General features: G+C 40.3%; 1 long non-coding RNA gene across 1 annotated transcript; it reads left to right on the top strand.

Moving 5' to 3' along the window:
* Positions 1-968: 968 nt before the first annotated feature.
* On the top strand, positions 969-20,724 carry LOC132648237 (uncharacterized). Its single transcript, XR_009586608.1, has 2 exons — positions 969-1,056; positions 19,911-20,724. It is a non-coding gene; the product is annotated as an uncharacterized LOC132648237 (long non-coding RNA).
* The last annotated feature ends 395 nt before the right edge of the window (positions 20,725-21,119 follow it).

Below are 21,119 nucleotides of genomic sequence, written 5' to 3'. Positions count from 1 at the left end.
GTGGTAGTCAAAGGTCAATCAAACACTCACACTTGCTTTCTAGTTGGGGGAAACTTTTTGAGCACAGTCAGTGATCTCCAGGATGTCGTAGCTAATATCCACCATGGACCCTCAGTGATTGCTGCCCAATGAGATTCAAGTCTTCTGGTCTCTTCTCTCCCCAAATAGAGACATTGCCAGGATGATTTTGTGTTACAGAATAAGGGTAGGCATAAAACTCATTGTGGTGTCTGGCTCACCCTCTCTCTCAGCATGTGCCCTGTAAGAATCAAGTGATCAAGCGATGTATTGTAGCAATCTTCTAGCAGCTACAGAGTAGCCTATGAGGGAAGGAACTGAGGCCTGTATCTGATGACTAGAGTAAACGTGACTTCATGTCCACTCTCTTGAACTCAAAGCATTCAGAGGACTGCAAGCCTGGGTGACTTCTAGCTGCGGGCTCAAATAGGACTCTGAGCCAGAGTAACCCAGATAAGCTTATCCTAAGTTCTTAACTCAAACTTTATTCTGGGAGTTAAAAAAAAAAAAAGTCTGCTGTTTCTTTAAGCCAGAGATTCTCAACTTGTGGGTCACGGCCCTCTTGGAGTTTGTATATCAGATATCCTGCTTATCAGATGTTTACATTATGGCTCATAACAGTAGCAAATTTACAGCTATGAAGTAAAATGAAAATATTGCTATGGTTGGGGGTGGCCTCCACAACATGAGAAATTCTATTAAGGGTTCACAGCATTAGGAAGGTTGAGAACCACTGCTTTAAGCTGATAAAGTTTGGGAACATTTATCATGAAAAACCCTGATAACAAACTGAGAGAGTAAGATGAACATAAATTTCTCAATAAAGTAATTTCAAAGGTCAGTAAGTATCATGAAAAAGAAATAATAGGACAAATATGTTAGAGCAATGAGGAAGAAACTATTGGGTCAATACTAAAGAGGAAGATTCCCCTGAGAAGTTACATTTGAGACGAGACATGACTGATCATGAAGAGGCAACTGTGGACACAATGGGAGAAGAAATTCAGACTGAAGCAGGAGATGCAAAAAGTCCTCGAGGTAAGGAAGAATTATCTGAACGTCTGTAATTAGAAAGAAAGCAAATTTGGTGACCGAGGGAGAAAGTTGAGAAAAGTGAAGTAAGATACAAACAGGACCCTGTTACAAAAAAGCCCTGGAGGTCATGGTAAACTTTTGTAGAAGTTGTCAGTGGAGGAGACACATGAGCTGACATAGACTTTAGGAAGTCTCCTCTGCTCCTTGGGTGGGCCCTGGGTTGCCGAAGGGTAGGAATGCACACAGGAGAAATCATTAGGAAAGCATTGCAGGTGCGTAGAAGAGAAACAGCTGCTAACTGAATGGATTTTTTTTTTTTAAATATGGGGTGAGGTGGGCACAAAGGTACCAATTGCACGTATTCTTGTGGTCTAACACTCTCTGTGGGACTTTCATTTAAGAACCATTCAATATTCTCCAGCTTCAAGGACTTCTAGTATTAATGACCTTTCTCAAGTTCATAAGAGCTGGTCTACTTGGGGAAGTCAGCAAATACCAGGGCGGACTTGGCTGGTGTGCTGATCTCATGAATCAGAATGAATCTCTGCCAGGGAGAATGCCTTGTTAACTGCAGCACAAAACATTGTCCCTGGGGTCAATGGATCAGTGGAGTCTGAGTCCTACATTCCTTAAAGGAGAAAGTAATTTTCAGAAAGCAAATTTCTTTCCTGCAGAAGAACAGTCATGTATAGTATTGTAAGGCAGGTGGGGGTTCTTTTATTTAATTTATTTAGGTTTTATGTTATGTAAACTTAAAGTTTTCTGGGGCTAATGGTAAAGGTGCTTGCTGCCAAAGCCAGTCCTTGTGACCCTCATGGTGGAAGGAGAGCCAAAGGCCCAGAAAACTGTCATGTGATTTAAGCACATGCATTCTGTGGTATGTGAACACTTCCCCAAGTTAACTAACCAACTAAATGCAATTTAAAAATGATTTTTATATATTAGCAATCGTTCCTACTTGATGATGATAAAAATTAACAAGCTGTTTAATAGTTCCATTCTTTTCACGTAGGAAATACAGTTATGATAATACTAAAATCAGATGGCAGTTGATTTTACAATGACAGTATAATGTAACCTGTAAAGAACCTTGATAATTAAATACTGGACAGGAAAGACAGCACATTGGATAAAGGGGTTTTCCACCAAGCCTGATGATCTATATTGGAACCCTCGAACCCACATGGTGGAAGGAGAGAACCAGCTCCTGAAAGTTGTCCTCTGACTTTGACAAGTACACAAGGAACACACAACACCAACACACCCACCCGCACAGACAAATGAACAAATAAATGTGATAAAATGTTATAGAGAAAAAAGAATCAAGTACCTACTTTATTGCTAGTAGTGGCTCCATGGATGGTACGTGATGATTTGAAAACGATAAAGCATATGTCTCTGTTTGTGCTTGGGGTCTATCTAATAAAGAGTTCCACTGTGTTTTACCCCACAGAAGAGGTCACTGTGGCATCTGTAGCTCAGGCCTAGGATAGTCCCTCTGTCAACAGCTCTCCTACCATCTACACGCAGCCCTGCTTCCTTAACACACAGTCTAGCACATTTTTGTCAAGCAAAATGGAACTTCATTCAAACACCAAACAGATGTGAATAAAAAGAAGAGGGTAGTTTAAAAATATTTCTGTTGCTATCGCAATTACTCTGTCGCATGAATGGTGTTGGCGATCGGCACGGAATGTGAATAGAGCTGTCTGGTTACTGAGAATTTAGAACAGTAGCAAGCTTCCACTTCCAGGACATGAGTTTTTTCCGCTGGAAATTCATTATGCTCTCTAAACCACATTTTAAAGAAATCATAAAGTTTATATAAATCATGATTTTTTTTTCCTGTATGCTACCACAGATACGGCTATACATAAAAGGCTGCAAAAGCTGTTTCCTAATACACTTTGGCTCAACAGGTCAGGGTGCTTTCTGTTCTTGCAGGGGACCAGAGGTAGATTCCCAGAACCATTGACAGATAGCTTGCTACAGTCTGTAACTCCAACTCCAGGGCATGTGATGCCCTCTTCTGGCCTCTGTAGACATTGCACCCATGTTCCTAAATGTCCACATAATTAAAAACGAAAATGACATCTTAAAAAAACAAAAACCAAACAAAAAAACTTCTTAAACATTAAAATGACATTTCTATTTTATTGATGTAAAATTTTTTATTCAAACAGACACTTCAAATTAAATAATTAGAAATTACTTCTCTCCTATGATATTTTACTCATGGTCCTATTAGCTTAGAGGATAACGAGGCATCATAAATACACACAGCCAGGTGATTATATATGGTAGTTATTTGCTTACTCGAGGTAATATGAAGAAATTTAATGGGTAGAAACACAAAGTTTTTACTCTTTCCTTGAAGACAGATTCATCGCAGGAGACTGAAGCTAAATCTCTGACATAGCCGTGACGTGGCCTAGACTTGATAGGACTCACGCAACGCTGAGCCTGAAAAAAGGACGAAGTAAAAGCAGTGACCCACAATTCTGCTGGAATTGTTCTAAGGATGGTGCATTTGTTAGTTAATGGCAACAGCATCACTGTCTCAAGTTGGGTTTCCAAATAATGACATAAAACAAGTAATTTTGAAAAATTACAAACATGTGCAGCCTTCCACAGAGGGCCTCTGAAAAAAAACCTACCCAGCAGGGTTTCCAAGCAGATGCTGAGACTCATAGCCAAACTTTGGGCAGAGCACGGGGAATCATATGGAAGAAGGGGGAGACAGAAAGAACTGGAGGGGACAGGAGCTCCATAAGGAGACCAACAGAGCCAAAAATCATGGGCCCAGGGGTCCTGCAGAGACCAATACGCCAACCAAGGACCATGCACGGGAGGACCTAGACCCCCTGCGCAGATGTAGCCCATAGGCAGCTCAGTCTTCACGGGGGTCCCTAGCAAGGGGAGCAGGGCCTGTCTCTGGCATGAACTCAGTTGCCTGCTCTTTGATTACCTCCTGCTGGCAGGTCGTCTTACTAGGCTGCAGAGAAAGAGGATCCAGACAGTTCTGATGGGACCTGATGGATTAGGGTCAGATACTAGGGGAGGAGGAGCTCTCCTATCAGTGGACTAGGGGAGGGACACGGGGTGGGGGAAGTGGGACGGAGGGTCGGACTGGGAGGAGAAGAGGGAGGGGGCTACAGCCGGGATACAAAGAGAATAAATTGTAATAAATAATAAGACAATTTAAAAAACTACAAGCACCTACAGGGGTTTCTTACAGTGATCAGGTTGAGTGTGGCGGAACCCATCTACATATCTGAATCAGGAGGATTGGGAGTTCAAGGTCAGCCTGAGCTTTACAGACTTTGGTGTTTCATCAAAGAAAATAATAAGATAAATTAAAAAAGGAAGAAAGAAAAGGGAAGAAAGAAGGTCATTTTTTTTATAAAGTTGAACAAAATCCAATGAAAATATCGCTTAAAATCTGTGTGTTACTTATGAAATTTTCATAAATAATGAAATCCATGAAAATTTGATCAACTCTTAGATGTCTGGCAGTTTCTAGGCAGTTGCTCTATTTACCATTGTGCCCAACCTCCAATATTTACCTTTGAACCCAAACCCCAGGCTTTCCATTTCTTATCATCATTGGTCATTCACATATTTTCAAACAATAAACCTTTCAGTAGATGTGGCAGGATACTTTTTTAAAAAGCAAGACGTGATCAGTGCATCATGTCTGATGAAAACCTAGGCGCTGTTGGACAGTGTGCTTCCGTTCCGGGAATGGCAGAAGGACGGAATCTCACTCATGAATCGTGCCTTAGAGAATTGTGTGTTCCTCTGTTTTAGCGCAGGTATCATGATACACTCCGAAGTATGAAACTCACCCGACCCTTTTGTCATTTCAGAACAGGTATAAGCAATTCACTCTGAATTTAAATAGTTTCAAAGGAGGCTGATGGAGCATGAAGCAAATGACGGAGCATAGCTGAGCAATACTGGGAGCAACCCCTTCTTACTTTGTTTGTTGATTAGTTAATAAAACTCTATCTATTGAACACGTATTTAACGTAGCATTTTGTATACTGAAATAATCTATTTTGCAAGGTCACTTCCCCTTCTTTGGAAGCCGTCACTGGTTCTTCTCGGCTTCAGTGAAGAGGTGGGTTAATGTGGGTTAATGGCAAATCTTTGTGCATATTTGCTGGATTGCGGTCTCCCTGCCACTGAGGAAGGCAGGGTTCAGGAATGTCTGAGAACAAAGTACAGGACCTTCTGCATTTCTGTTTTACATCTATGCAGATTTTCCTCTTTTTTTTTTTTTAAATTCTTCCCCTTTTCTGATATTCCACACATTAATAACTGTTTCTGCTCTCATTTGCTTTTTAACCTTATAAAAAAAACAAACAAACAGGTCCTGCCCTGTTGTTTTTCAATTCTTCATAATCAGTTAAAGTCAAAATTAATTTATTGGCTTAGTAAAAATTATAGAGGTCGTTGGTCATTATTATAAAGAAATATAAGCACCATAAAAAGGCAGTTAAAAATATAATACAACTCTGGTCTAACCTTTTCACTTTTCAAACCTATAAGGATAAACATGGATATTCTTCAACAAACGCTCAATGTAGAGTGAACGCCCCTCATTTGCTGCATCCTTCCATTGTCTTAAATAGTTACACACAGTTAACAACAATCACAATGAAGACGTGGTGCATTCTCATCACTCCCCGAAGAGTCCCAGTATGTGTCGGTGGGCTATGTTTTCCATTGGCCCTACTGGAGTGAACTTTGATCTGGTTTTTGCTGCTGCTTGTTTCTTTCTTTGGGGTGTGTGTGTGTGTGTGTGTGTGTGTGTGTGTGCGTGTGTGTAAATGAAACCATAGAGTATGTGACTTTTTCCCTTAAACAGAGACTTTTGCTATGCATAGCATTCAATAAATTCCAATTCTTTCCCTGTGATGTTTTGTAGCTTTTCAGACCCCAGTGATTTTTCTTTTAGCTTTTTATTGCTTTGGCAAAAGTGTACTTCTTTCATTTCATAATCGTGCACCATTCAGTTCCTCTGTCACTACTGATTTTTATCTGTCCTTTTTATATCTGCTATTTAGGCACATATAAATTTATAGTTGCCATATCTCATTGGTGAATTCGATCTTTCTAATAAATCTAACCTCAATGATCATTTAACTTGCACAAAAATCATTGTGTTTAGTACTTAAATGCTTTGTCTCATAGTCTAAAATTTTCATTTCTCTCATGTATAATTTTCCCTAAGCCTAAAGAGTTGTTGTTAGTATCATACACAATACACACACACACACACACACACACACACACACATATGTCTGGAGGCAGTAAGTTCTCTTAGAGGTTTTAGTTTTTGAAAACATCTTTTTTTAAACCTTATTTTTGCTAGATCTAGAATTCTAAATCAATAGTGTATTCACTTTAAATAAATTAAGGACAGTATTTTATTTTTTTCTTCATGCTTTCTGTTGCAAGGTCACAAATCATTTTCATGAGTGCAAATACATTTTCCTCTGTTGATTTAATGATGTACTTGTATTTTATTTTCAGTAGTTTGATTGTGATGTGCTTAGGCATGGTTATGTTCCAATTAATCATGTTTGGACTTCCCTAAGTTTCTTGGACATGCAATTTTATAGCTCTCCTCAGTTTTATGCTTTTAGATTATATCTACACATAGTTTATGTTTTACATTTAACAATGTCCAGCTTCATTCTCTGCTTACTTTCTGGGACTTCAGTTTTCCATATTAACATTTGAAATCATTCTGCAGATCTTTGAAGCCTTGTTTTGCAAAGGATAATCTCGCTCCTCCCTTCCTTCTCTTTGTTATATTCTTTCCCTCTTTTCTTCTCCTTTTCTTCTTCCACCTGAATGATTTGCATTGATTTGTATTTGAGTATCTAGACTCTTTCCTCTGTTGCTTGTGTTCTTTTATGAAGACCATACATTTTCTACAGTCTCTATCTGATAATTCCTACACGTAGGCCCTCCTTTTATTGACATTTCTTTGTCTTTTCCCTTGAAAAGTTCCCTAGAAAGTTCACACTTTCTAGACTCTTTGATGAATTATGTTAGAGCAAATTATGGAAACTACAAGCATTATGCTGTCTTTCTGTTTTCACAGGCAATTGACTAACCCAATGGCAATTCCATATGGTCCCATTAGTGCAGTGATTGGCACCTCAGTGATGATCAGCTTATTTTATGATCAGCTGCCATATTTTAATTTATTATGATTTATTTACTTTATATACCAGTTGTAGCCTCCTCCCTTCTCCCCTCCCAATCCCTCCCTTATCACCCCATGCCCCTCCCCCAGTCTACTGATAGGGAAGGTCCCTTCCATCTGACCATAAACCTATCAGGTCTCATCAGGACTGGCTGCATTGTCTTCCTCTGTGGCCTGGTAAGGCTGCCCCCACCTCAGGGGTAGGTGATCAAAGAGCTAGCCACTGAGTTCATATCAGAGACAGTCCCCCTGGTAAGGCTGCCCCCACCTCAGGGGTAGGTGATCAAAGAGCTAGCCACTGAGTTCATATCAGAGACAGTCCCTGTTCCCCTTACTAGGGTACCCACTTGGAGACTGAGCTGCCATGGGCTACATCTGTGCAGGGGTTCTAGGTTATCTCCATGCATGGTCCTTGGTTGCAGTATCAGTCTCAGAAAAGACCCCTGGGCCTAGATATTTTGTTTCTGTTGCTCTCCTTGTGGAGCTCCTGTACCCTCCAGGTCTTTCTATCTCCCCCTTCTTTCATAGGCTGCTATTTTCCCTCTGTTTGTCCTTTCAATATGTGGTTCAGAGACTGGCCAGACATTTTAAGGAAAGAAGCTTGGGGTTTTGCATCTCTGGTTCTACCCTTTTGGGGGCCACTCAGAAGCAGGGTTTCTGTTGTGAGGCCTTACTCACTGGTTTTAGAAAGATAAGGCAAGTGGCCATAGGAGTTTTACCATAATCCTGCTCATTCAGGTTTGACTGTTCATTCACTAATAACTTTGCTCTTACTGGAACTATTTGCATGCATTTCACAGGTATGATTTTCCCATCTGATTCTCTGTGGCTGATCAACTTGCCTATGTGTGTTGTGTCCTCTGTTATGGGTTGCAGGTGAAACTTAGAGGGATTTGTGTTTGCAGCATCGGGATTTCCACTCAAGAGCTTCAAACCAGTTTCTCACAAGGATGTTTTGTATCATATGAGTTGCTCTCATTCAGGCTGTGTGTGACACTCGGGTCTAAATTTCTTATTCTTCCCAGGCATATAGTTTCTACCCTGGCTCTGGGATATTGGTATGCTGTCTAAGCTGGTTAAGATTTTAGCAGTGCAGCTTTTCATCCCTGTCTTGCTTACAGGGTAGTCTCTTAATTCTTTGATGCATGTCAGGAGTTCAGATCCTGCCTCCAGTGAGCTTTCTGGATAGTGTCACCAACCATCCTGAAAGGATCCAGTCTTTTATGAAGGCTTTACATTCACTTCCTGTTGTTTACTCTGACTTTGTTTTCAGCTTTAGAGTTATTTTATGGTGTATTGCTGTAGTGTAATACTCAGTAGTTAAGACAAGAATGTTTCACTTGGAATCTTGTTCTGTCATATCACCTAGAATTCTTTACTGTTCTACTGCCTGTAATCTATTAGTGACGCTTTGGATTTTCTTCTTCCATTCTTTGTAAACACAGTTGCAATTCTCTTCATTCTAATCCCTGTCCTCCAGTCTGTTTAGGCTTCTTTAGTATCATAATACATTGGTGCATTTATTTTCTAATTTTCTTTTTTTTTTCTATTGTCATTGTATCACTACCCAAGTTCATCACAGGGGCTGCTGTCTTAATATTTAATATATAATCTGGCCTTGAACCTGCCACTACATGCTTGGGAGTGTTTAATGGCTCTTCAGTGCCAAGAACAAACTCTGCTTCCAAAGTAGCAATGTCTTAAATCTTTCTACCCATTTATACTCCTATTCATAGCACAAGCCCTGGGGTACAGGTGATGTCTCTATATTCCATATCCTTTTAGTTGGACTACTTCCTCACTCCTTCCCATACCACACTAAGTAACGAGAAATGCCTTCTCCCAGTGTACATACATTTCCAAATAACAGGTTTCCTATCAGACAGAGCTGAGAGTTCCCAATTTCCATGATCCGGGTTGCAAGTACATTTTATCTGTTGTTTTCGCAGACATTATCATTCCTCCCTTCCTCCTTCCTCACTCATTATAGAGGAAAACTTTATTTGTAAAATTTATTTTTCATAGTTAAAAAGTGCTTTGCATATCAGAACGAGAAAGTAAATTTTGATGCAGGGAAGGGGCAGAAAAGAGACAGGAAGTAAATTCATAATTGTCCCTGAAAGCAAGAGGAAACTTGGGAATAAAAGTGATTGAAATCCAGCCACTTGATTAGCTATTGTGCTGGGGACAAGCCTCCCTAGCTACATGAAGGAACAGTTACTTAAAACCAAGGACAGCACAACAAACACCAAAGACACAGCTTCATTCTTATGCAACTGATCATTTTATTCCTTAGGAATTGTCGTTTGTTTTAAATGGCCATTGCTTTCGTTATTCTCATCTTCAACTTCCTTTAACAAAAGAAAAGTGAACAAGGAAGACAGCTTATTATCGGAAGTGCATCATTTAGATGGTCCAATGACAAATTTTATCTGTCAGGTTTTTGTTTGTTTGTTTGTTTGTTTGTGCCTCCACTCTATCTGGTGCCAAAGGCTTAAGAGCAGGCCAAGGTCTCAGCTTACTCCCAGTCAGCATCAGAACTTTAGAGGGTGTGACAAAACATGAAAAAACAAAAAACAAAACAAAACAAAAACCAACACGTTAGAGTACATTGACGAATTCATGCTCATACCCTTGGGAAAATAATCCTGAAATGCTTGATATTCTACAAGGACTGCATAGAATCTCATGAAGCTAGCTTGACCCAGAATCATAAGCATTTATAGTTGAACAAGTGTTTTTTGGTTTTTTTTTATAATTTTCTTTTAATAGAAGAGTAAGGAATGTGGGGGTTCCCTCTGGGCCTCAGTGTTCTGGTTGAAGCTGGGACTCATCAGTTTCCCTGGTGTAGAGCTCTGCCCGCTGCCTATGTGTTCCCACAGGGACTGGATGCTACTGGAAGCTTTTAAACAACTAGTTGGCAGCTAATGTCTTAAGGAGAGGTGGTTTGGTAAATATGTGTGTAATTTCCCATATCATGGATGATGAAAACTCTTTATTTTGAGACAGGTTCTCATTACACAGCCCTGGCTGGCTTGGAATTTTCTTTTGTCTCTCAAGTACAGAGATTAAAGGCACATGCCAACATGCTCACCAAATTTTTTAACTTGTTTTTTGCCTGCACACATGCCTGCAGTACTTGGGAAGGCCAGAGGGAGTATCTGTTCGTCTGGTAACGAAGTTACAGATGGTTGTGAGCTGCCATGTGGGTGCTGGCAATTGAAACTGCACCTTCGACAAGACCATCCAGTGTGTCTAACCAACAAACCATCTTTCCACCCCCAGTGACAACAATTTAAAAAAAAAAGAGAGAAAGAGAAAAAGATATTTTTCTTTTCATGGTTCCCTTTCTGGTTTCATGCTTCATGCCCCTTACACACTCACGCCCCTTACACACTGCCCTTCCCCCGACACACATGCATGCATAAACACACATACACACAAAAATTAAAATTTACATTCCATATATAAGAGAAAGCATGAAGCATTTGTCTTAGAATCTGTCAACTATTATACCCAGGAGTTGTACAGCTGAGTCATATGGATCTGTATTTAGTGTCACCTAAAAACCTCCATAAGCATTGTCACTGTTTATCCAGTTCATTATCCCATTTCTTTATTGGAAGAATTCTGGGGCGTGGCATTTAACTTTTGTAATATGCTCCAGATACCAATCCTTTGTCTGATAGATGTGTCTTTCAGTTTTCATTCTTCCCATTTTTCCTACTCAATTTTATTTGACATGAGTCTTTCAGATGAGACCTTGTCACTTAATGTGTGTCCTCCACTCGTGTTTAGGGTACCACCCAGGTGCTGTAACAGAGCCACCTTGGACAGAAGCTTGCAGTAGGAGACATTTGTGCAGCTTCCCTTGTGTTCTTGATAAGGTTGTGAAACGGGGCCCAATAGCAGCACTGACTTGGAGAGATACAACATTGTTTTGTTTGTTTGTTTGTTTTTGGAGTAAGTATACTAGTAATTAAGCAGTGAAAGGAGGATTGGATAAAAGAAAAAAAAGAAGTAAAAAAAAAAAGAGGGAGTGTACGGGTTAGAGGTTGGACAAATTACACAGAAACTATTAATACAGAGTAGGTACAGCGAAGAAAGGCTAGTGCTAACAGCCTATTGAGAAGAAAGACAAGCTGCCGCAGAACAACCAAGCAAGCTGCTAAAGTGCAAACAAAGATAAATCACAAGAGGAATAAGGAAACGTGAGGTACCCTCTGTCAGCATTGCTTCCTAGTTGGGACAAGTGTAGTTTCTCCCCGCTTTCCCATCTGTGGTGTTTGCAGGTGGGATGGAGGCTGAGAATCTCAGTCATTCCCCTTCTGCAGGAAATCCTAGTCTCAGAGTCTCAGACCCCTCCCCCCACCACCTGTCAGGTAAGGCTTCCTTTCTGTTGTTCTGGGGTCCATGGTTTCCATGTGGGGCTCTCTGTGACTGTGAGGAGGGTTGTCTGAGGCCCACCTTAGCTGCAGGCATCCCCTTCCTGGACACCATGTTTACTTAAAACACTGCTGAGGAGATTGTCTGGCACTCTCCCCCACCACCACACCTTTCTGGTTTTGTCACAGGTCCAGGCAGTGGTCCGAGTGGTCCTTTCCTTCCATTTACTCCAGGGTACTTGCTGGTGGAGAACCTCAGCCTCCCGCTCTCTGGCTACACTGCCCTACCCATCTTCTTATGGTGCTTTCAGGCCTGTTCCGGCTCTCTCCAGAGAGCTGTTCTTGTGCAATCCTCCTCCAGAAGAAAAAGCTTTCCCAGAAGCCACAGTGACATTCCATCGGCATATAGAGCATGGCTTGGCAGAGAGGCAGATGGCTTCTCCTGGAGGCTTTTTTGTGAAACAGTTCACCTAGGTTTATTGCTTCTCTCTGAAGCTCTCTCATAGCTAGGGTCTTGTTTAGCATTCTATCTTTTCTTTCACTGTGTTACACAGAAGCAGTTTCTAATTTACTATTCTGAAGTCTTATAGGAAACTAATTGTTAACTGCAAATGAACATATACTGGTGTTTTCAGTTTTTTTTTTTAATTAAGGAAACTATGAACATATATTTCACTTAATCGTTGTATATCATCTCTTCAAAATAAGGAAGACATTTTAAGAACTTCTCCTTTCAACCATTTCCCCCCTTTGCAGACACTATCATCTCCACACCACCTATACCAAAGAAATTGTTTCAGCAGCAGAGCCAACTACCTTTAACACGACTCTCCCAGGAAATGTTCACCCATACATCCACCAAATGTATATTCATGAAATGTATATTCATGCAGACTAATCCTGCGTAGGAAGTAGCTTGAGTTCTTCTTTTTTATAAATTCACTTTACATCCGTGTTGTAGCCCCATCCCTCCTCCCCTCCCAGGCCCACCCTCCCTCTCTTTCCTCCCCTCTTCTTTTCCTCAGAAAAGGGAGCTTCCTTTCCCATCCAGCCCAGCTCATCAAGTTGCATCAGAGCTGAGCATGTTCTCTTCCCCTGTCGCCTGGCAAGGCAGTCCAGCCAGGGGAAAGTGATCAAAAAGCTGGCAAATGAGTCCCTGTCCCATGCAGTCCCCATTTCCCTTACTAGAGGACCCACATGAAGCCAAAGCTGCCCATCTGCTCTATCTTTGTAATCCCGTTCCTGGCTTGAGTTCTTTAAGGCTCAAATTATTTTACTTTACCCTTGTTCCTGGAATATCCATCTCTGGCTTCTTTCATATGAAATTACTCAGTTCTTCCTACTTCCGTGTACTGTGACTTCCTACTTTCTGTGCATTTTAGTGGGGAGTCTTACGGGGCTCAGTCTACTGCAGTCTGCTTTTCCTTCAGTGTGCACATAACTAAGTTAGCGTCACTACTGGCTTACTTCTTTCTTTGCATAAATAAGTTCCTGTTTGACCTTGACCACCCGAGATCCAAGAGTACATGTCCAAATGCATGAGCTGTCTGTACCTTGGTGCCCAGTTGTCTTCCTACTTAGGGAAGACTAGCTTTTCCTCCCAAGGCACTGAAGTTCCTCAAAGCCACAATCCATGCGGCCTGGCCTGAGCTTGGTGTCTTAGTACAAGAATACCCACCAATGACCACAAATGCTTCAAAATGGTTGGCATAATTTTCTTGTAGTTATTAAACAGCTATACTAATAGGGCGCACAGACAAGTGCATCTCAAAGTCACATTTTCCTCTCATCTATTTTTTTCTGTTTCCCATGCAGCTTCTTCCAAGTATTTTTTTTTTTTCTGTCTGACAGCCTTTAGCATTTTCAGGTCACTTTCTTCCCTCTCCTCTTTTAATCTGACATCACAAAAGACTTAATTCTTCTTTGGCAATAAAACGTTCCTTCTTGGAGGCTGGGGAAGGGAAAGGCTTTGAAGGCTCAGTGCTGTAAAACTTCTCACCCGGCCGGGAGAAAGTGGACAGTCCTGTGTACCATTTCCCACCAGCGGTGCTCTGCTCGTCACCTTGTAATGACCAATGATGTATTAACAGTTATCTATCAAGCTCTTCTTTGGCTAAAACCCATGGTGCTCACCTGTTAGGGCATCTGCCAGTGGACGGACCTTTTTTCTGTGTCCCTCCATCACACTGATGACCTCTTGGCGTTATTTTATACGACAAAGCCTACAGTGCCTATAGGCTCTGATCATAGATAAACTCGACCAATCTCTTCCCAGGGATATTATGAAACGGGGTTGAGAGACCGTCCTCTTAACACTTGGATTGATATTTTGTAAGTTCAAGTTCTGTTTGCACTGGCAGATGATGCTTGGAGTAAGGGCAGCCTCTTGGGCCTTCATATCTGCATTTGGAAGCATCTACCTCTCTAGAGCTTCTATGTTGTTTGCAGGACTCATCACACTATACATTCAATTACCCCATTCCCTAGGGGTCAAGTGGGAATTCTAATTATATGGGTTCACCAAGACATTTATTCCTCTCTTAGTACTCTTAGCTTTGATAGAATCATAAGGGGGAAAAAAACTTACATCCCCCATATTTCTGCTCATTCAGCCACCAGTGGGAGCCCCGTGGCTCTGTATCTGTTGTTTTGATCTCATTCCTTTCTTCCATTCAGTTTCTAAACTCTGTTCATCATGCCTTCTGGATCTGGATCTCGGTCAGTCAGTCATCAGCACAACTCCATATCCTTGCCACTTTTCTGAAAATTCCTTGATTTTCCAGACTGGTATAGTTTTCCCCAGAAGTCACATTTTCTCTCACATCCCTCCTGTCTCTTCTGGGAGTTAAGCAGATATCTTTCTTCCTACTCATTACTGCATCCAGAGCTTTGGCTCATTCTCTTTCTTAGAAATCCCTAAAGCCTGTTCTCCTACCAGATCCCTTCAGTCTCTCTTCCTTCTGCGATTCCTGGATCACTGCCCTTCTTCGGAACACGCTGGAAGCATATAGCTTAATGATTTCAAAACCCAGCTCTCCCAATTCCTTTCCTTCTCCTCCTCCCACAAAAATACCTTTTAAAATCTGGTTTTCCCCCTGTTGGTAAAATGAATTCAACTTAGGGTTTCTGGGGAGAATTATTAAGGGATGTTGAAAATGCAGGCTGCATAAAGGCTACCTGAGGTGCATCTGAATAACTTAGCATTTTAAACTTGGAAACTGTGCCTTAAATAAAATCTCTCACGGAGCAGGCTAAGACATGTAAATGTGGAGCTGCTTTTGTTAAGATATAGAAAGGAGGTGAGAATGGGGGCTCTCTGGAATAAGAGCAAGTAAGCCTGAAGCCCCAGGATAGAATTTTGTTCAGCGGGCACCAGAACAGCTAGGAAACCACTGGAAATGTGGAGATGGCATGCCAAGGCACCTGTCGCACGTGGAGAACTGAGTGGAGACCCCCCAAATCTGAAAAAGAACCAGGTATGCTGAGTGCACTTGTGAACCCATGCTGGGGGTGTGGCGACTGGAGGGCGCCTGAAAATCATTGGCCAGATATTTTGATGATCTTTAGGTACAGTGAGAAACCCTGGCTCGGAAGATAAAAGTGGATATCTATGTATCTATCTGTCTGTCTGTCTGTCTGTCCATCCATCTATCTCTGCTACATATCTGTATAGCAGAATTTATCTCAGCCATCCACACTAACAGAACAGAGCTAAAAATCAACAAGGAGCAAGTTTAGGAAGAGAACACAATAGACATCAGGCTAGTGATTTCATTATCACATATTGCCACCTAGCTCTCATTCCCACTACAGCTTTCCTTATCTATATGATGCCCAAGGTCAGTCTATAGAATAGCAAGGTACACTGTCTGCTACTGTTCATGCCATCTAATGCTTGGCATTTTCTTTTGTTCTTTTTCCTTCTTTTCTTCTTTCTTTTCTCATACACTATATCCTTTCCTTGTCCTGACATTTCTATTATTGCCCAGAAACTGATATGGCTTACAATATCTATCTCTTTGTGCTTCTTGTCTTTTCAGTCTACTATTAACCAAAACTCATATATCTCCTCTCCCTTTCCATTCCCCCCCCATTTGCTTCTATTATTCCCACTCTTATGCATGTCACTCCCTTCATCTTCCTACCTAGCAGCAGAATTCTAACTGTTATTTTTGCTGCAATGGCTTTGTTACTTCTTCAAAAGATTAGTTCCATAGAGGAAAACATCACCATGGCCCTACCACAAGATTGTCTCTCCTTAATGTTGCAAACACTTCCACTGAAAAGAGAGATGACCCAAATTAAAAAAAAATAACAAAAATGAGGAAAATATCTTAAACAATAATCTAATCCAAGATAGGTAGATCCCATTCCCAAAAACATAGGAAACATGAAATAAAGGGCACTTACAGAGGCCCCATATCAAATGGACCTAATAGATGTCTATAGAACTTTTCACCCAAACTCAAAAGAGTATACTTTCTTTTCAGCACCTCATGGAACCTTCTCCAAAATAAACCATATAGCTGGTCACAAACCAAGCCTCAGCAGATACAAAAAGACTGAAATAATCCCTTGTATCCTATCAGATTACCATGTATTAAAGCTGGACCTCAACAACAACAGAAATAGCAAAAAGACTACACATACATGGAAACTGAACCACTTACTGCTCAATGACAGCTGGGTTAGGGAAGAAATAAGAAAGAAATTAAAGTCTTCCTAGCGTTCAATGAAAATGAAGGCACAACATACTCAAATTTATGGGACACAATGAAAGTAATGCATAGAGGAAAATTCATAGCACTAAGTGCCTTGAAGAAATTTGAAACATCTCATACAAGCAACTTAACGGCCTACCTGAAAGCCCTAGGAAAAAAAAAAGAAGCAGATACACTCAAGAAGAATAGAGGGCTGGATATAATCAAACTCAGGGCTGAAATCAATAAATTAGAGATAAATAAAACAATTCAAAGAATCAATGAAGCCAAGAGCTGGTTCCTTGAGAAAATCAACAGCCAAACTAACTAAAAGGCAGAGAGAAACTATTCAAATCAGCAAAATCATAAATAAGAAGGGGAACATAACAAAAGACAATGACAAAAGCCTATATGGCACAAAATTTGAAAATCTAAATGAAATGGATAATTTCTTGATAGATTCCTTTTACCAAAATTAAGTCAAGATTAGGTAGAAGGATTGAATAGTAATATCGCCCCCAACCCAAGGAAATAGAAGCAGTCATCAACAGTCTCCCTTCCAAAAAAAATAAAAAAAAATAAAAAAAAAAAGCCCTGGGCCAGATGGATTCAGTGCAGAATTCTTTAGAATGGCTAAGATAAAAAACTCAAGTGACAACACATGCTGGAGAGGTTGTGGAGAAAGGGGAACCCTCCTCCATTACTGGTTGGAATGCAAACTTGTACAACCACTTTGGAAATCAATCTGGTGCTTTCTCAGACAATTAGGAATAGTGCTTCCTCAAGATCCAGCTATACCACTCCTAGGCATATATCCAAAATATGCTCAAGTGTACAAGGACATTTGCTCAACCATGTTCATAGCAGCTTTATTCATAATAACCAGAATCTGGAAACAACCCAGATGTCCCATAATTGAGGAATGGATACAGAAATTGTGGTACATTTACACAATAGAATAGTAGTCAGCAATTAAAAGCAAGGAAAATATGAAATTTGCAGGCAAATGGTGGGAACTAGAAAAGATCATCTTGAGTGTGGTAACCCAGAAGCAGAAAGACACACATGGTATATAGTCAATTATATTAGATATTAGACATATATTATAGGATAATCATACTAAAATCTGTACACCTTAAGCTAATCAAGAAGGAGGACCCTGCATAGGGGTCCTCTACGAGACTATTTCTCCAACCAAGGACCATGTATGGATATAACCTAGAACACCTGCTCGGATATAGCCCATGGCAGCTCAGTATCCAAGTGGGTTTTCCTAGTAAGGGGAACAGGAACTATTTCTGACATGAACTCAATGACTGGCTCCTTTACCTCCTGCCCCCTACCCCCGAAGGAGGAACAGTCTTGCTAGGTCACAGAGGAGGACATGGCAGCCAGTCCTGAAGATACCTGATAAGCTAGGGTCAGATGGAAGGGGAGGAGGACCTCCCCTAGCAGTGGACTTGAAAAGGGGCAGGGAGGAGATGAGGAAGGAAGGGTGGGATTGGGAGGGAATGAGGGAGGTGGCTACAGCTGGGATAGAAAATAAATAACCTGTGATTAATATAAAAAATAAAAATTAATAAAAAAAAGAAAGAAAAAAAAGGAGGACCATGGGTAAAATGATCAATCCTCACTCAGAAAGACAAATGGGATGATATTGGAAGAAGGAGAAAACAGAAAACAGGACAGGAGCCTACCACACAGAACCTTTGAAAGAATCTACCAAGCAGTGTATCAAAGCAGATGCTGAGACTCATAGCCAAATTTTGGGGAGAGTGCAGGTAATCTCATGAAAAATGGGGAGATAGTAAGACCTGGAGACTCCACAAGGAACTCCACAAGGAGAGCAACAGAACTCAAAAATCTGGACCCAGGGGTCTTTTCTGAGAGTGATACTCCAACTAAGGACCATGCATAGATATAACCTAGAACCCCTGCTCAGATGTAACCCATGGGCAGCTCAGTCTCCAAGTGGGTTTCCTAGTAAAGGGAACAGGGACTGTCTCTGACATGAACTCAGTGGCTGGTTCTTTGACACCTTCCCGGGAGGTATGACCTTACCAGGCCACAGAGGAAGACAATGCAGCCAGCCCTGATGAGACTTGATAAGCTGGAGTTAGATAGAAGGGGAAGAGGACCTCCCCTATCAGTGGACTTGGAGAGGAGCATGGGAGGAGATGAGAGAGGAAGGGTGGGATTGGGAGGGAATGAGGGAGTGGGTACAGTTGAGATATAAAGTGAATATACTATAATTAATATAAAAAATAAAAATTAAAAAAAGAGAATTACCAATCTGGTAGTAAATGGTCATTGATACATAAAACTACAGACATAAAATTAAAAATAAAAGTTTGTAAATATGCTTTATAATTTCAAAGAGGATATAATATTGTACAAAAGACACACAATTAGTTAAATGAAATAAGGAAATCTATGAAAATATAATTCAATGAAGAGTTAAAAAATTGAAAATGTTCCTGTCCCATTCCCTGTTTTCTCCTTCTTCTCATGTCTGTCTCATTTGCCTTTCTGAATGAAGATTGAGCCTCTTACCCAGGGTCCTCCTTCTTGATTAGCTTCCTTAGGTGTAGAGATTTTAGAATGAGTATCCTGTATTGTATATCTATTATCTGCTTATAACTGAGTATATACCATGTGTGTCTCTCTGCTTCTGGGATACCTCACTCAGGATGATTTTTTTCTAGATCCTACCATTTGCCTGCAAATTTCATGATTTCTTAAATTGCTGACTAGTATTCCATTGTGTAAATGTACCACAATTTCTGTATCTGTTCCTCCTTTGAAGGACATCTGGGTTGTTCCCAGCTTCTGGCTATTACTAATAAAGCTGCTATGAACATGGTTTAGCAAATGTTCTTGTTATTCTGGTTATTATGAATAAAGCTGCTATGAACATGCTATGAACATATGAACATGCAAATGTCCTGTTGTACACTTGAACATATTGGTATAGCTGGAGTGGTATAGCTGGATCTTGAGGTAGCACTAGATTGGTTTCCAAAGTGGTTGTACAAGCTTAGATTTCTACCAGCATGGAGAAGGGTTCCTCTTTCTCCACATCGTCTCCATCATGTGTTGTCATTTGAGTTTTTGATTATCCATTCCGACTCTGATGACTGTCATCAGAACAAATGACAGCCAATGCATTGGGAAAGGATCTTCACCAACCCTATATCTGACAGAGGACTAATATACAGAATATATAAATAACTCAAGAAGTTAAACAGCAACAAGTCAAGTAATCTGATTAAAAAATGGGGTACAGAGCTAAACAGAGAATTCTCAATAGAGGAATACCAAATGGCAGAGAAACAAAGAAATGCTCAACATCCTTAGTCATCAGGGAAATGCAAATCAACATGACTCTGATATTTCACCTTACACCCATCAGAATGGCAACTTATTTTTCAACTGAAACCGTAAAATTTCTTAGAATAGTGAATTTCAAACTCTGCAATATATAAATGCCAGCCCAGCTTAACATATCTGAAAAACTCTCGTTTGTTTGTTTGTTTGTTTATTTTCCAGAGAAGTAAAAACTTTTCCTTGATTAAAACAAGATAAAGGAAACATGGTCATCAAGCCAGCTGTATAGAAAATACTGGTGGGAACACTTTGGACTGAAGAGAAGGACAAACACATCCATGATGCTCTGGCAGAAAGAAGGAAAAAATGATGCTAAGACACTTGTCAAGCAAAGAAAGTCTAAGAAATAACCAAACGCTGTGAAATAAACACAAATGGCCTGGAATCAGTTCATTCATTTCAACTGTAATTCAGAATATAGTAATTATCTTAGTGGCTCAAAAGATACAGACGTGGATTGGACTGGAATACAGAATTCTTCTTTTCTGTTGTCGTTGCCTCCAAGAAACAGATACCACCATCAAAAATAGCATAATTGTGGCGCTCTGAATGAGAATGGCCCCCGTAAGCTCATGTTGGAATACTTTGGTTCTCAGTTGATGGAACTGTTCTGGAAGGATTGGGAGGTGTGGCCTTGTCGGATGAAGTGTGTCACTGGGTGTAGACTCTGAGATTTCAAAACACTGGGAGAGTCCCAGTGCTCTCGTGTGTCATGGTTGTGATCTCAGCAATTTCTGCACTCTGCTATCACAGACACTAGCCCTCTGTTTCTTTTATAAGGTATAGTGTCACAGTCAGAGGGATGTAACTAAAAGATAATGACCACACGATTTCTTTCCTCATGTCTATGTGTTGTATCACATATTTTAAAAGTATGTATGTTGTATAATTACTGCACTTCTGGAATTAAACATCTTGGGCATAGTATATGATTATCTCAATATGTTTTTAAATATAGTTTTTAAGAATTTCAAAATTTTCAGTATTTTTTTATATTCATCATGGGAATTGGAATATAGTTTTCTTCTTTTAAAAAAATCCTTTATTTTTGAGATTATTATATCATTTTCTCCTATTCCTCCACTTAATAAACCCTCCCATATGTCTCTATTTTCTCTCTTTCAAATCAATAGCCTCTTTTTTTTCATTAATTGTTGTTACATGTATAATTACATATGGATATATATATATATATATATATATATATATATATATATATATTCCTGTATGTAAACTTCTCAGTCTGGTTGATGTTACTTGTATGCATACTTTCAGGAATGACCATTTGGTATTAGATACTCAATTTTGGGGTGCCCTTCCCTGGGGAAGATGATTTCTCCCACTATTTAGGCACCTCCAGAGTTTATGGTA

The sequence above is a fragment of the Meriones unguiculatus genome, chromosome 16, assembly GCF_030254825.1.
Source record: "Meriones unguiculatus strain TT.TT164.6M chromosome 16, Bangor_MerUng_6.1, whole genome shotgun sequence".
NCBI classification, from domain to species: Eukaryota; Metazoa; Chordata; class Mammalia; order Rodentia; family Muridae; genus Meriones; species Meriones unguiculatus.
This window is presented reverse-complemented; position numbering and strand designations above follow the sequence as displayed.